Source organism: Camellia sinensis, chromosome 8 (genome assembly GCF_055761805.1).
Source record: "Camellia sinensis isolate YWXY chromosome 8, ASM5576180v1, whole genome shotgun sequence".
NCBI classification, from domain to species: domain Eukaryota; kingdom Viridiplantae; phylum Streptophyta; class Magnoliopsida; order Ericales; family Theaceae; genus Camellia; species Camellia sinensis.
This window is the reverse complement of record NC_138968.1, coordinates 141515135-141522977: the sequence shown is the minus strand read 5'-3', so window position 1 is coordinate 141522977 and position 7843 is coordinate 141515135. Positions and strand designations below refer to the sequence as shown.

Below are 7843 nucleotides of genomic sequence, written 5' to 3'. Positions count from 1 at the left end.
TTACAATTGGAGACTAAATGTTTAGTAGCCAAAAGTTTCACTTTTATACAATTTGCAACTAAAGTTTTAGTAGCCAAAAGCCAACTTATGATATTTGTTTAGTCGTCAAAAGGTCTCATTTAGTTTTTATAATTTGTTCTGTAATATTTTTTGCGCCACCTGTAACCTGTGCATATATAAAATCATTCATTCATTCATTCATTCAATCCTCAACCATTCAATACAAATATTTCTCCACAACCTGTAGCATTCAATTTCCAACCATATACAAAACTTAACTATTAACCGTACATATCAAAGAAAATAAGAATCCATAAACATAGTATAATCTAACAAATACATATACTATCCAAACCAACAATTAAAATCAAAATTAAATAAAATCTTAATAACAAAACATATAAGGTGTACATGTTTTCTATAAACAAAAATATAATGTAAATTGCGCCCATGCAAACATCATCAATCTATCCCATCACTGTATCCATGCCAACATCATCAATCTGTAACAAAAACATAATATCCATTAATATTTTATTGAATAACATTCGCATTTACAATTTTTTTTAAAAAATACATACAACTTGAAATTTATTATATTTTTATGTTTTACGCTCGAAGAAACTACTTGTGCCGTCCCACGAGTGGTTTAGAGGTTGTTGTGAGTTTTCACCCCTCAAACGAGCCTTTTATGTTTTCAGCGTTTTTGGCTCTAACTTCGACCCTAAGTGTCCTAATCACGTGTCTTTTGTTTATACAAATTCAATTATGCAGTAGGAAGCTATCCATGCTATCCTTCGAGTGGTTCGGAGGCTGTAATTAAAATTCAAATGTAATTAATCTTTTCCAATGAATTATTGGCTCAATTCAAATGTATAACCTTAAGGTTCCTACCTAAGGTTGTACATACAAATCATGAAATTGTCAACCTATGCTATTCCTAGCATTTAAACCATGAACATAAAAACTTAGAAAAACTGGTCTTACTCTGTCACCAAATCCTTAAGTCCTTTATAGACAATATTTTGAGGCTTATTCACAACATCTATCACAACCTGAAAAGAAAAGCAATAAATGCAAAGAAATCAAAGAAATACGACTCAAAAGTGAGAGAATAAAGGTCACTTATATGTTTCCTTTTCCTATTTCCCGTGTACTCAAGCTCACTGTACTGATTTAATCTAAGGTGGAATTCAACAAAAACTGTAAACACAAATAAAACCTCAAGTTATGATTTTCCAGTCTCAATTCATCAGCTAATTTCTAAGATGCGGACAAGCACCCAAACAAAGAATCTATCTCACTTCAAGCCTTCAAAAACCTTGCGGCAACCTTCCTAAACATATACACGGTATACTTACTTTTCAGCTCTACTGAACTTGTGAATTTCTTGGAATGTTTTGAAACTTCCACCAGCAAACAATAAGCAAACTTTGAATTATTGAGACTATTAATTTGATGGTTTATAAATTTGTCATGTACCCACTTGGATTCAAGTCTGCCAAGTTTTGCTGAACCAAATTAAGGTTTGTTAATCATGATTAAGTTAAAGAGCACATACCGATGCAGTCAGGGCAATAAAGCCCTCCACAAATCTTATTTCAATGATCTAAATCATTTATTTATAAAAAAATTACATTGACATGATTGCATTATATTTGTTTCAAAAAAAAAAAAAAATGTAAAGTCTATTTCCAAACTCATATATTGTTTATTTTTTAAAAATGAATATGTGAAATATATAACTACAAATAGAGAGACATATTAAATGAACAATTTAAATAATTGAACAAAGAGCCTACAAATTCCAAACAAGTTGCATTTTATAAATAATTTTTGAAAATATCTGTTTTTTTTTTTTGGATAACTCTTTGGGAGAGCTGTGAGCCAAACAAGAAACCAAACCCTCATGAAAACCCAAATTTGCAAAACCAAAACATAAAGAATAGGATAACACAGAGAGAGAATGCACGAAGTCATAGCCTTGATCTCATGGGATTAACAAAACAAAACATGAAGAATAAAAATAAACAAATAAGTAAATAGTGAACTTGTTCCAATTTCGTTTCAACATTTTATCAAACACATGGTAAGCAAGAGGGTGAAAAATAACAACAATAAAAAGCATAGACCAAACAACAACAACAAATAAATTACCAACAACAACAACAGCAACATCATCACATACAAACTAATTCATTAAAAGAAAATTAGAATTGAATAGAAGTACGATTAAGAATCATTATGTAGGACAATAGAAGAATGAATTGGATTTAATAGGGTGTGCACCATGGTTGAGAGAGAGAGGGAGGAAGGGGAAGAAGAAGGGAAAATACCAAGGTGTGCTCCAATGGTTGTTGCGAGCAAGAAATAAAGAGAAAAAATGCTACTCTTGCAAGAAATAGATAGAAGAGAAGCTCCAACCCTTTGATTTATAACCAAAAAAAAAAAAAAAAAAAAGAATCCTTTGTTATAAAACCTTTGAAATTGAGTGAAGATATTGTTATACCTAGCAGCGTGTGTGTAAATTAAATGTATAAATTAAATAAATAACAAAAATAAAATAATTCAAAAAATAATTATATAAATTAAATTCTGAATTAAATGCTTACATAAATTAAAGTCGAGGCTTGTGTTGGGCACAATCTCCTTAAAGTAGATTTCAACCTCGCTCCGGTGTTTCGAGTTTTACTGATGTCTACTTTCAGGATGCAACGACTAACATTTGAATTTTGCAGCACTACAAAAACCAAGCCTTGTGAACCAAAATACGTTGAAACTTTTTCTCTTTCTTTTCTTAAAAATAAATGCAAAAACAGATGCAGGAGCAACAAGAGGACGAACAGAAGGAGAAAGGGAAGAGATTTGGAAATTTTCCTATCTAAATGAATTGCTGGAAGTAGTCTATTTATAGGAGGAATGAAGGCTGTTCCGAATAGGTGCCAACAGCTAGGCAACTGTTCGGATAGATAGAAAATCTGTTTGGTTTTTTTTGAACTTTTTGAACTTGTTCGAGTGGAATTCAATAGATAGAAAACTGTCTGGGACCTGTTTGGGTGAGGAAAAACTTGGACCAATTTATTTTGAATTTTGAAACCAAATTTAAAAATAAATAAATAATTTATAAAGGTTTTTGGCCCATAAAATAAGTATTGGGCCTGACAAGCCCAACCCAACCTCATATTACGCACCCACACCCAAGCCTAGCGCCAACCCTAGCTCAGCCTGCCCGACCGACTGGACGGACAGCGGCGGCGGCGCGCATGTGTGGTTTTTGTTTTGGGTCTAATGGGTCTAGCCCATTTCATACATAACTTCACCATTCCACAAACTTGGGTACCCCTTGGGTCCCATCCCAAGTATCCAAAGCTTAGGTATATAAACCCAAATAAATCCTTAAGCTTTTCCAATGTGAGACAAGCACATTTCACAAATGTGTAGGAAACCCACCTAAATTCATTTTCACAAACCCAAAAGTGCATATTGAATTCTCATTCATCTGGAAATGGTTTTGAGCAACCAAATACATGGTTTTATTCATTACGCGACATTAAACATGAACCCAATTAGAAACGTTAAAAATAACGCATGGGTCCCACCTTAATTAATGCTCAAAGTTAGCAAAAAATAAGATTTTTCAAAAGCTTCCAAAGCCATTTTCCAACAATCCCCCACATGAATGGAATTTATGATAACAGACATGCAGCAAGATGCAGACAAAGAAAGAGTATATTAAGAAGATACACCACATCAAGATAGGTAGCTTTTGGCTTTGAACCTCCTCTAATGAAAGCCTATCGGACTTACTAGCTAACCAGTGGACGCGATGTCTTGAACTGTTTAGCTGTTTGTGTAAGCCAAGACAATAGACTACACATAGTGTATCCGCATACATAGTTTGGTTCTTACAGTTGTGTTTATTTTGGCCCTGAACAACGCTTGGTAATTCATGAGTGCTCTAGAAAATTTAGCTTTCTCAATTCTCACAGAACCGGCCTAGTTCACACTCATATAGGTGATTTTTTATTAAGAGTATCCTGTTATATCCCACTTGGATGTCCAAGCTATAAGAATCATTAAAAACAAAGTTAATCCTACTAACACTGCAGGTATCACTCTTCTTATCATAGAAATGGGTAGAAGTAAACCTCTTTAGTGATACGTGAAGTCATCCATAATTCGGTTGTCCCTTTGAACCTAGATCTTAGGATCTCCAGTCAACTAGGTTGGGTTGTCATTATGGCGATTTTGAAGTAATAGGCTTTAATTCCATACCCTTCGACAAAATAGTACACTTGCTTTTTGGCTAGCCCTTTAGTCATGGATCTGCAATATTCTCCTTTGACTTTACATATTCTATGAAAATTATTCCATGTGAGAGCAAATGCCTAACGGTATTATGTCTTCGACGAATGTGTCAGGACTTACCATTATACGTATGATTAGGTGCCCGTTCTATTGCTGCTTCACTATCACAGTGAATGCATATAGCTGGCACAGGTTTAGGCCACATTAGAATGTTTTCTAAGAAATTAAGAAGCCATTTTGCTTTTTCTCTTGTTTTATCTAATGTGATAAACTCAAATTCCATTGTCGACCTAGCTATGCATGTCTGCTTAGAAGATTTCCAAAAGACTGCAACACCTTCTAGGGTAAACACGTATCCACTAGTGGATTTTGAGTCTTTAGTATTCGATATCCAATTTGCATCACTGTACCCCTCGAGTATTGCTGGATATTTGATATAATGAAGGCCATAATTCTGGGTATGTCTTAGATACCTAAGTACCCTAATTATCGCTTTCCAATGATCGGACCCTAGATTACTTGTGTACCTACTCAATTTGCTTACATCATAGGCTATATTTGGCTTAGTGCAATTCATTAAGTACATCAAGCTTCTGATTATCCAAGAGTACTCTAATTGTGATATGCCTGCACCTATATTTTTTGACAAATGAAGACTAATGTCAATAGGTGTTTTAGCAAGACGGTCGTCATGCTTTCCAAATTTCTCCAGAATCTTCTCAATATAGTGAGACTGAGATAAAGCATATCCTTCAGATGTTCTAATAATTTTTATTCTTATAATTACATCTGCTACTCCCAGATTTTTCATGTCAAACTTTTTGTTCAACATTTTCTTTGTGGACTTAATCATGTCATTACTACTTCCAATAATGAGCGTGTCATCCACATAAAGACGAATTATGACATAGCCTTTGTAACAACCTATATTTTTAATTATTCTATAAAATTTAATATTATTTAATCACAATTAAGAAAATATACAATTTATTTTGTGTTATTATGTGTAATTTTGTAAAATAATATAATTATTATGAGTTTAGGGGTCAAAGTATAAATAAATAATAATAATAATGAGTGTGGTAGTAAAATAAATAATTAATTTACTGTTGGTATATGATAGAGTGTAATTTAATTAGAAATTAATTATTTATATAATTATATTAAAATACTGGGTTAAAGTGTAATTGTAGACACCCCATTTTTGACCGCCCTTAAGACTTGGGCACTACTAATGGTTTACTTGGTAGTGAAAGGTGTGCAGGGCAAAAGTTCGATTTCTTCGGCAAGAGGAGAATCAAATCCTAACCTCACACCCCATTTTGGACCAAAGCTATTTTGAATGGTTTTTAGACCTTAAAACCTTCTCTTTCAAAACCTTTTTGAAAATAGGTTCTTACGATGTCCCGACGCTTGCATTTTGTTAAATGTCGCGCCTTTCGGTAAACCGAGCAAGGACAAAGTGGAAATGAATGAAGAGAGATGAAATATTTTGAAAAATCTTTCAAAACACCTTGTTTAGGGGTTTGGAGTTGAAGAAAAGAGGAGATGAGAGAAGAAACCCAGTCGGGGAAGGAATTGGGCATGAACCTTTAAGAAAGAGCCGAGTAGCCCTCGCTAAATCAGGCCTATCCATTTGAATACTTGGATTTCAGCTATGAGTCCACCACCATTGGAAATCTTACTTCCGGGGCTTCAATTTTCATTCAAGAATCTCCTTGAGCCGAGTCCGGATGGGAGAGATATGGTTGTTGGAAGTCGGGCATCAATCCGGTTGGACCGAAACTGAGCAGTCTTCACTAAAAGAGGGATATCTCTTAGCACACATGGAATTTTGAGGTGAGGCTGCCAAATTTGGAAAGAAGACTTCTGGGGCTACAGTTTAGGCTCAAGAATGACCTGTAAAGGCATCCAGATGAAGGATTTAGGCTTTCTTCAAAACAGGGACTAGGACTGATTTTTGTTGCCAGCCTCTATGGGAGTGTGCCGGCCATGATTGGCCAATGCCGGCCAAAAATGACCCCTGCCGGCCATCAATGAGCCACTGCCTACCATCACTGATGGTCGGCAGCACCCCTCTCTCAGCAGGTTTCACGGCAGATCTTTTGAGTCAGCTGGAATCCTTTAATTTCCCCTCCATACATGTGTATTGAGGGATGAAGCTCTTGCCAAGCTTGTTCAAGAAGCTTTGAATTGATTTTCCTCTATATAAAGAGAGGCCCTCTCTCCCCAGCAGAGGTTCAACATTTTTGGCTAAGGCATACACCCCTCTCTCTATATATCTCTCTCTCTTGGTGTCCAAAACCGTAATATTCTTGGCCATTTACACTACAACCTTTAACACCACACCTCCTCCATCTATCCCAGCACTTTGGGACTGATTTGCAAGGGTTGAAGGTTCACCAACTTGGTCCAAAAGCTCAAGATTTGCTGCTCTTCAAGGGTAAGCACCTATTTCCCTTAAACTTGCATTTTTTTTTCCCCATTGATTAGCCTTACTTGTAAGTATTTTTGGACTTTGTCATAAACTAAAAAGTGTCATATTTTGAGCTTCTCTTGAATATTGATTAAGGACACTTTTCTGTTTTAGGTCTCCTACACCCTCGTATGCTTTGTCTCTCTTTGTAGGCTTATTTTGCATCATATCTTAGCTCTACTTGTGAGCATTTTCGAGATTTTTCATAAACTTGAAAAAGTTTCATTTTGAGCTTATAAACATGTTTGTTTAAGATACTTTCTTTGTTTGGGGTCATCTACCCCCTTTCATGCCTTATTTCCTCATGTTTTAAGCTATGCATGTGAGCACTTGCATTGGCCTTGATTTGGCCTTTTAGCCACTGAAATCCAATGGATTTTCAGTGGCTTAGATGTGTCTTTGAGCTTCAAAATCATAGAGGGGTGACCCTCTCACCCCTCATTCTCTTTACTAGCTTTGTTGGCCTCCCAAAGGGACCCTCACTTGCATGTTGTGAAGTCACTTTTTGGGCTCAATTTGGTGAGTTTCAAGGTCTGCCCTAGCTCTATCTAGGGCCTCTTTGACCATATTTTGTGTCCATAATGCATGTGTAGAGCAATTCCATTCAAGGCCTTTTGAGGGGGCCTTTCATTGTATGCTTCATTGACCCATTTCAGGGCCAATTTAATGAGTTTTAGGCTTGTCATAATTGAGTTCCATAGTTGGTTTTGCTATGCTAAGTGTCCTTGTTGTATGTGTTGAGTAACCCCTTGCATGACCCTCTAAAGAAGCTCATCATTTTTGCATGCATTGGATGCATTTCAGTGGTTATTTGGCATGAAACACTTCTATTTTTGGCTGGTTGGGTGAGTCCTCATATGCTTCATATAGCTGTAGAACAACTCATGGTTCACTAGCCTATGTTGCATGTTGTTTTGGCCCTTCATGTTGGCACCTTTTGGCCATGCCTTGAACTGATAATGTGCTCATTTTGGACTACCCTAGCTCTATTTTTGGGTCTTGTGGTTGAATGATGTTAGTTTTGCATGCTTGTAGTTCAATGCACTTGCCTATCTTCGA

General features: G+C 35.8%; 1 long non-coding RNA gene across 1 annotated transcript; it reads right to left on the bottom strand.

Moving 5' to 3' along the window:
* Positions 1–216: 216 nt before the first annotated feature.
* LOC114291615 (uncharacterized) lies at positions 217–2441 on the bottom strand. The gene is made up of 2 exons (XR_003639460.2): positions 2337–2441; positions 217–503 (listed from the first exon to the last, which is right to left on the bottom strand). It is a non-coding gene; the product is annotated as an uncharacterized LOC114291615 (long non-coding RNA).
* Between the last annotated feature and the right edge of the window lie 5402 nt (positions 2442–7843).